Source organism: Serinus canaria, chromosome 4, assembly GCF_022539315.1.
Source record: "Serinus canaria isolate serCan28SL12 chromosome 4, serCan2020, whole genome shotgun sequence".
NCBI classification, from domain to species: Eukaryota; Metazoa; Chordata; class Aves; order Passeriformes; family Fringillidae; genus Serinus; species Serinus canaria.
Genome location: NC_066317.1, coordinates 49,044,147 through 49,051,706, shown reverse-complemented (window position 1 = coordinate 49,051,706; position 7,560 = coordinate 49,044,147). Strand labels below are relative to the sequence as shown.

The following is a 7,560-nucleotide window of genomic DNA, read 5'->3' as shown; positions in this document are numbered from 1 at the left end:
GAGCGCACCCGAGGCACGACGGGCTAAGCGCAGCCATAAAAGCCACCCCGGCACGGGCCTCAGCAGCCGGCGGTCCAGGCGGGCCAGCCGCCAAGCCGGGGCGGAGCCGGGCCGACACCTCTGCCCCACGCCCGCCGCGCTCCAGCCCTCGCCCCGCCCGGCCCCGCCACCTCCCCCGGCGCGACGGGGCGCGGCGCGGGCAGCCCGCGGCGGCAGGGCCGGGGAGCCGCCGCCCGGCTCCGCGCCCCCCCGCGCCCTTTCCCAGCCCCCGCCGGCGAAGCCAGCTCGGCGGCAGCGGCCCAGCGTGAGCACCTCCCTTCCTTCCCCCCGGGCGCTGGGTGTTGGTGTTGTTTTGCTGCCGCCGCAGGTCGGCCGGGGTGGACGCGGAGGGAGGGAAGCAGGGAGGGGTGCGCCCTGCCGCAGGGCCGCTGCCAGGTGCACGCCTCTGCCTGACACACGGGCGGGGAGGAGGAGCTGGACCGGCAGGTTTGTCGGTGGGGCGGCCCCGCTCCCCTCCCCTCTCCTCCCTGGGCTGCTGGGGATAATTAGTGTCTGTGCGAGGCTGTCTGCCCCCGGGAGGCAGGGCGGGCGCGCAGTCAGTGCGTGCCCGGCTGTTTGTGAGCGGTGACTCGCCCCGGCCCCTCGGCGGAGCCTCCACCCCGCGGGCGGGGACCCGCCCGGCCGCGCTCCCTGCCGTGACCCTCCCACCGCCACTCACCCCGCCGGCCCGGGGAGCCTGGCAGGGCGAGCGGCGCCGGCGTCATGTGACAGCGCGGCCCGGTGCCAGGAGCCCGGGGGGAAGGCGAGCGGGCGGAGGGCGGGAGCGGGCAGCTCCTCCTCGCACAGAGACCCGGAGACACCGCCGAGGCTCCTTAGCCGTGGGGACGCAGGACACGCCGGCCTCGTGCCTCGGTCCCACCGGAGCGCCCCCGCTGCCTCCCGTGACCCCTGGCGTTGCGGGAGCCGACGGAAAATCGCGGCGCGCTCCGCACCGCCTGCCGAGCGTAAGTGTGAGGGCGGGGGTAATGCGGGGGCCGGGCTGTGCTGACTGCGGGATGGAGGTGCCGGAGGAGGAAAGTTTCCCGGCGCTGCGAGCAGCGCGGAGCCCCAGGCGGCAAGGTGATGCCGCGGGAGCCGCAGCCACGCCGGGGGTGGCGGGAACTGGGTCTCCGTCAGGCCGCAGTTGAGGGGAAGGGGGAGCAGAACCCGCCGCGGGAGTTCCCTCCGCGGCGCAGGGAATCTCGCTGTGCGACCGGCGGGAGTCGGGGGCGCAGGGCCGCCGCTGTCCGCGCGCCCGCCCGGCGGGCAGCGCACCTGTGTGGCCGGCGGGGCCGCTCGGGGGGGCGCCTTCCCCGGCGCCCTCCCCCCGCCTGTCCCCGGCGGGAGTGCCCGCGGGCTGCCCGCCCCTCGGGGCCGCTCTCCCGCCCAGCGCGGCCGCAGCCCCTGGCCTCTCGCCGGGGCGGGACAGGCGCGTCTTCGGGTAGAGACTGAAGTGCCGTCGGATCCCGGGCGGGATACAGTGCCCGACCAAACCGAGGCGGAAAGTGGAGCGGGCTCGCTCGGTTCCGCGGGGGTACTTGGCAGAGCAGGAGCTCGCGTCCGGGCCATGTTCCTCCCGTAGCGCGCAGCGGATCGGCAAGCGCCATGGCCCCCGTTTAACTCTTGGTGAAGTCTAGGATGAAATCGGCTCCCGAAAGCCTGCCCCTCGTATTGTCACGTCACCTTAGCCCCGCTTGGCCGCCATGCAGGCGGAGGTAAAACGTGGGACAGCACAGCAGCGAAGTGTGGAGTTAGAAATGACCTTTCCTTTCCTAGATGTCTTTGTTGGTGGTTTTTTTTGTTTGTTTGTGTTGGGTTTTGTGGGGGGGGGTTGGTTGTTTTTAAAAAATTTTGTTTATTTGTATTTAACCCAAATGGGAGTAGGAGTTACTTGCCTCGGACCGCTGTCAGGTGAGTGAGCGCCTGGCACAGCTAGGGGAGCCCTGGCAAAGGAAGGCTCAGCAACGCGAGCCTGCACTGGGAGATCAGAGCACCTAACTGGAGCTTGGGAGAAAGACCTAGTTCAGAACAGCTGAAGTGGTTATTCAGGAGTTATGTAAAAAAATATCTTAAAGATGTTTTGTGCACTTCCCTTTTGCTTCAGGTACTGTACATGCATGGTCCACTGTTTTATTCACTTCCTCACCTTTGTGAATTCAGGAAGTGTGACTGTTTGTGGAACTGAACTCTGAAGGTTTAATTGTTGGGAAAAACTGAATTTGAGTGGCTGATAGGAGAGCTCTGAAGACTTGTCTTCATTTAAACTAATATTCATAAATATACGTTATCTGTGTTGAAAAGAAAGACTTGGATGGCTGCTGACTAGTGACTTTTCCATCAAATACTTTTAAGATACTGGTGTGATAGTCACATGAGCAGCTGGTGCTTGTGTGAGAGGAATTACATGTGGATTTGATAATCTCACCTGACTCAGAAGACAGTTATTTCAAATTAGCTTTCAGCTTGTATTTTTAAGAATTTATTGTTACTGCCTAGTATTGAAATATAAAAATCCCGAAGCTGTCTTGGGTTGCCTTTTTTCACAAGCAGGCAAATATTTCTGGGTTTTTTTTTCCCCTGCACACGATGTTATAGCTATGGTATGGATCACAAGAGAGACTGGGGGTAAGGGCAAGGGGTGGGGGCAGGAAAGAATGCTAAATGGTCTTCCCCTTCCCTGTGAATCCAAGCAAAACTTCCTCTAAGTTGCAGAGCTGCAAGGGAGCCCTTAGGTACTGTGAACATTTGACCTAGTCAACATCTGTTTAGCCAAAAGCAGAAGCCTTCAGATAAATAAAGATGTAAGTGTGAGATGAGTTGAAGACTCAAGAGATAATAAAGATGTTATACAATCACCAAATTACCTATATTTGCAGTTATTCAGTATGAAGAAGTAAGGAACTGATAGTATTGGCATTAAAACCCACACCTTGCTGTGTAGATGCTGTACTACCCAGTTTTTATCCCATGTTCATTATTAAGCTCCAACCTTGGAACCCCGTGACATTGATTGATGTTATTGTGGTACTCATCCATGTCATTTGCTGTAACATTTTCACACTTGTTAATATTAGATGTCCCACCCATGGTGTTTAAAAAACTGATGCAAGGTATCTAAGAGAAGAGTGAATATTTGGAACCACAGCTTTGAAGGAAAACAAGTGCTGAAGTTATTCTACTGCATGAAAAAAAGTTGTGCTATTCCTCTGCTTCAGCTTATTTCATTTATTCAGCTTCATACGTGGGTGCTTCAAAAATAAAAGTAGTAAATTCATGGGAAATCAGATTCTTAGATGAAGTCTGGGTGCATATGAAAACAGGGATGTGTTAGGCTAAGCATGTGATAGCTTAGAAAAATATTCTTGGATGTTCTGAGTGACGTTGGTCCTCAGCTATGGAATAGTATTGAGCATGAGTGAGCCACTGTCCAGGAGCAGTCCCAAGCTTTAGAAATCCTTCCTGCAGTTCTCATCCCCCAGCTCTCGCTGGAAAGAAGGTGCTTTGCTAGGCTGGGTGCTGCCTCTGATGTCATGAGGCCAGAGCTCTGTGTAGCTACTGGCATCAATGCAGTAATAAACCAACAGGTCTAAGGGAAGGTTTCAGCAAATCCTCCTGACCTGGGGTGTCTTAAAATCTCCTGCTCCCTAATGTTAAGGGAGCCTGTTTGTAAATAGGGCAGGTCCCCTGCATCAGGACAGTGTTTTTATTCACACCCAATGAACAAACACCTCCACCCACTGTTGTTGTTTTAAAAGACTCCAGCTGCTCATGAATATAGGGTCAGGGAGGGCCGCCTAAATGTTTCTCTGTGCTTTCTCCCCAGCACAGCCAGCAGAGCTGTTTCCTGTTCTTTGTTTCAAGGCTGGGGTTTGCGTCACACATTCCAAGTGGCATATGTGGTGCTCTTTCCTGTTTCAGGCTGTTTTCTGGCAGTTCGGTAGCCTCGTCCAGGCCCCTTGTCACTGCCCCTCAACTCCCAATCCCCAGCCGATGAGTTATCATGTCTCTACACACTCAGGATTGCTTAAGATGCCTGTGTTATGTCATAACGAGGTTTCCAAGTTAACCTTTAACACGCCCCTTCCACTCCAATGCACTTCTGGGGGTGAACTGGAGTTTTTAGCTGTGTTCGCTGAAAACTTGAACTCAAGTCTCCAGAAAATTGTGAGCCAGTTTTCTGCTCTCCCTTGCTCATCAGCTGATCTGGAATAGCTCCATTAAAGTCACAGAGTTGCTCTGATGTATAAAGAGTATATGTGAGAAGAAAGACCACTTCTGTAGGCTCAGTTGTGAGAGGGTTTTGGCTTCAGCCCTTACTCAACCTGAACGGCTCACTATGAGCACTTTGTATTTCCAAATCTCAGAAGAAGTATTTTCCCCTTATGCAGGCTAGAAGGTTCACTGTCTTCCAGTAATACAGAAAATGAGGCATGCTGTCTAACTTTTCTTTGGCATTGATAAGTACTGCTGTCGCACATTTTACATTTTTGAAGGCATTAAAGGAATTGTTTTACTCCTGTTTTTATATTTATCTTTCCCCCTCACCCTGTTGCAGGCAGACATAGTGAGAAATTGACAGGAAATTGAGAAAAACATAAATATTGCTGTTACTTTGAATCTGACAGAAGAAGAGCTAAAGGACCCAAGCCAAAGCTCACTGAAATAAATAGAAAAACTTGCATTAACTTCCGTGTGCCCTGGATGAAAATGCAAGATGGGAGTATTTATTCTTCTGTGTTTCATATGGCCTGGAATATGCATGGTTACTGTACACACAGAAGTACTTCCACCCTTTCATTTTCCTCTTTTTTTTAATTTCCCCTCCAGTCATTTTTAAAGTAGTCTTTTAGTTCCTGCTCTTGCTCTTCTGGATGCTATAACTTAGCTGTTTGAGATCACTGAAGGTATCTCTAGGAAGTATCTGAAATACACACTTTAAACTTCTTTCAGAGCTTAATTGTATGTGAAAAAAAATTTATTGGATTGTGTGCACATATTAACAGCAAACTGTTTTTTGTCTGTTCAGAAATCCAGATAAAAAGAAGTATTCGGCTACACTGCTTTGGTAAGTTGTTTATTGATTATTTTAATGTGTTGCTCTCAGTTGTTTTTATTTTGTTGTCATTTCTGTTTGTTTTAGAACACCATGGATTAGTTTACCCATTAGAACACAATTGTGTATTTTAATTCTTGTACTGTTAATTTGCCCAAGATTTCAAACAGTTAATCTTTCTTTTCCCAATGACAGAGGAAAAGAGTTGCATTTAACTGCGTTTAATATTGGAAACTGCTGTATAGTAAATGCAGTAAATTTTGTGGTTCACACCTTTTTGTAGCCAGAAGTTCTGTAAAATAGGGAACTGAGGTTAAAATTATAATAATTTTTGTAAACCAACTTTTAAATATTAATTAACACCGCTAACAGGAGGTCTTTTAGAGTTCTTTTATGCTGTCAACATTCAATCTTTGTGTTTTCATTCCAAGGCTAGTTGCTTCCAATCCAGAATATGAAGTTTGGCAGAGCTGGTTTTAGGAGAGATTTAACTCTTCCCTGTGAAGCATTCACTTGATGCCAAAGCTTCCTTTGAGGGTTTTGTAGCTGTAGGTGATATCTCCCAGGGGAAGAAAGTGTAAGTGTAGATCAGCCAAATGGAAAACAAAGCTCCAGCAGGTTTTAAATAGTAAACTAACTCAGAAGGGAAAAAACCTCCCAGCAAACGCATGGTCTGTCTGTCATGCAGTCCGTGTGTGTTACCAGCCAACTAACATGATCCATGAAGACATGACAGAGTTTCCACTTTTTTTTTTTAAAGAGTGTAAGTTGCTTTGATCACTGTCACATTTGTACCACTGCACTGTCCACCTCCTTTCTCTGGTTGGTTTTTTTTCCATGTCTGTAGGTTCATAGACGTTCACCAACATTTGCTCTGTATTTGGGTTCTTGTTCAAATCTATAATTTAGGCTGTTATTCTTAAATGTATACTTCATTTTTCTAGAATTAGATTTTCTTTCTTTGTCATGCTATAAAAATGTTGAATCTCTTTTTCATGTTTCCTGAAATAGCAGAACCCTTCACAAAATAGTATTTTGTGTTATTTTCCCCTCACAATTAAAAGGTTTAATATTTCTCCTTACAAATTATCTTAAAAATTAACCTCTTAAGGAAAACACAACAAGAAAAGTGAAGCTCAGTTTGGAAGGGAAAGATTATCATACCATTCCACATACTTCATTTGTTTTCAAAAGTCTGATCTTTTATCCTTACTAGACTGTTTCTCCTTCTAAGAAGTAGCTTGAGACAGGAAACCAGACAGCAGTCTGCCCTGATAAGGGGGAATATTGTCTAATGGAGGTGCCTCCAGAGGTTCTTCTCTTAGGTTCAGTGAGTATAGAATTGAAGATTGAACAGGGTTTACATGGGCTCTCTTTTTCCTTGGTAAAGAACATATTTTTTTAACAAACAATTCAATAATGTTTTTTCCCAAGATTTTTACATACAAGAAAGCCATTTTCAGACACATGGCTTCAAAGAGCCTGCAACAGTATTAGCAGAAATTAAATTTCAATACTAATGTCAGCTGCATGTCAAAGCAGTTCTAGGTCATAAAAGGTGACATCAACAAAGTTATGATGCACAAATTGTGCAAAACCACAGATTTTTCAGCCTGCTTGCAGTCCTGAAAGGAGGAAGATAAAAGATTTTCAAGTCTTTGCTAAGAAACAAAAAAAGTTTGAAATACTCAGTACCGGAATTCTGTAGAAATGCTCTTTTTCTTTATGCCTATCAATAAAAATTTGAGGAGAAAAATTTTGCCTAGGTATACCATTTTCTTTTACAAAATATTCAGAATTTTTCAACAGTTATTATTGTTACCCAGTGGAAATCCAGCAAATAAGCACAGAAAGCTATTGATCAGTAGAACATTTTCTTGGCATGCTCGTTCTTCCTGATTCTCCTTCTGCTCTGTTCCTCGTGGTCTGGCTGCTCTGGTCCTTTCCCACAGCACCACATCTGGACCTTTGGTGCTTTGGCTGAGTCTGACTGTTGTGCTGAGCTGGAGAGCTTCTTTGCCTGCTGCTGTTTTGGGGTCAAGTGCAGTTAAGCCCTTGCTTACTTCCCATTAAAGTTAATGGAACATTAGAAACACTTTTTTGCTGACTCAGGTCTTGATGAGCAGCTGGTGCAGTAAAGTGCAAATACCTTATGAGCTTTGGAAAACAGCTTTTTTACCTTCCCCAGGGAAATGTTTGCCTCAGAAACTGGTTCCTCTCTGTCAAACTCTTTGGAAGTTCCACTGAAGAGAACTTTTCACCTGGGTTCAGAAAACCTCCCTTCCCTTTTGGATTTCATCAGTGGAGAATCCTGATACTATTGTTTCTCCCTTGTATCAGAGGAAGTTTGACTTGAGGTTCACAGAAGTCATAGGTTCAGAGCAACAGTGTCCCAAAGTGATTGGACTTAAGAGCTTTTGCAAGGTGATAATGTTTGCTGCTGGATTCAAACAGTGCTGCAGGAACTG

The 7,560-nt window shown here is 48.1% G+C and overlaps 1 protein-coding gene across 6 annotated transcripts in view; it reads left to right on the top strand.

Moving 5' to 3' along the window:
* Positions 1–207: 207 nt before the first annotated feature.
* Positions 208–7,560, top strand: part of KLF3 (KLF transcription factor 3) — a 28,861-nt gene continuing 21,508 nt past the window's right edge. Inside the window, exons 1-2 of one of the 6 annotated variants that reach the window (XM_050973309.1) lie at positions 208–304; positions 5,066–5,104. The gene's annotated coding sequence lies outside the window, so the exon portion shown is untranslated. The other 5 variants (XM_030238951.2, XM_030238949.2, XM_030238950.2 and 2 more) reach the window with 5 other exon arrangements.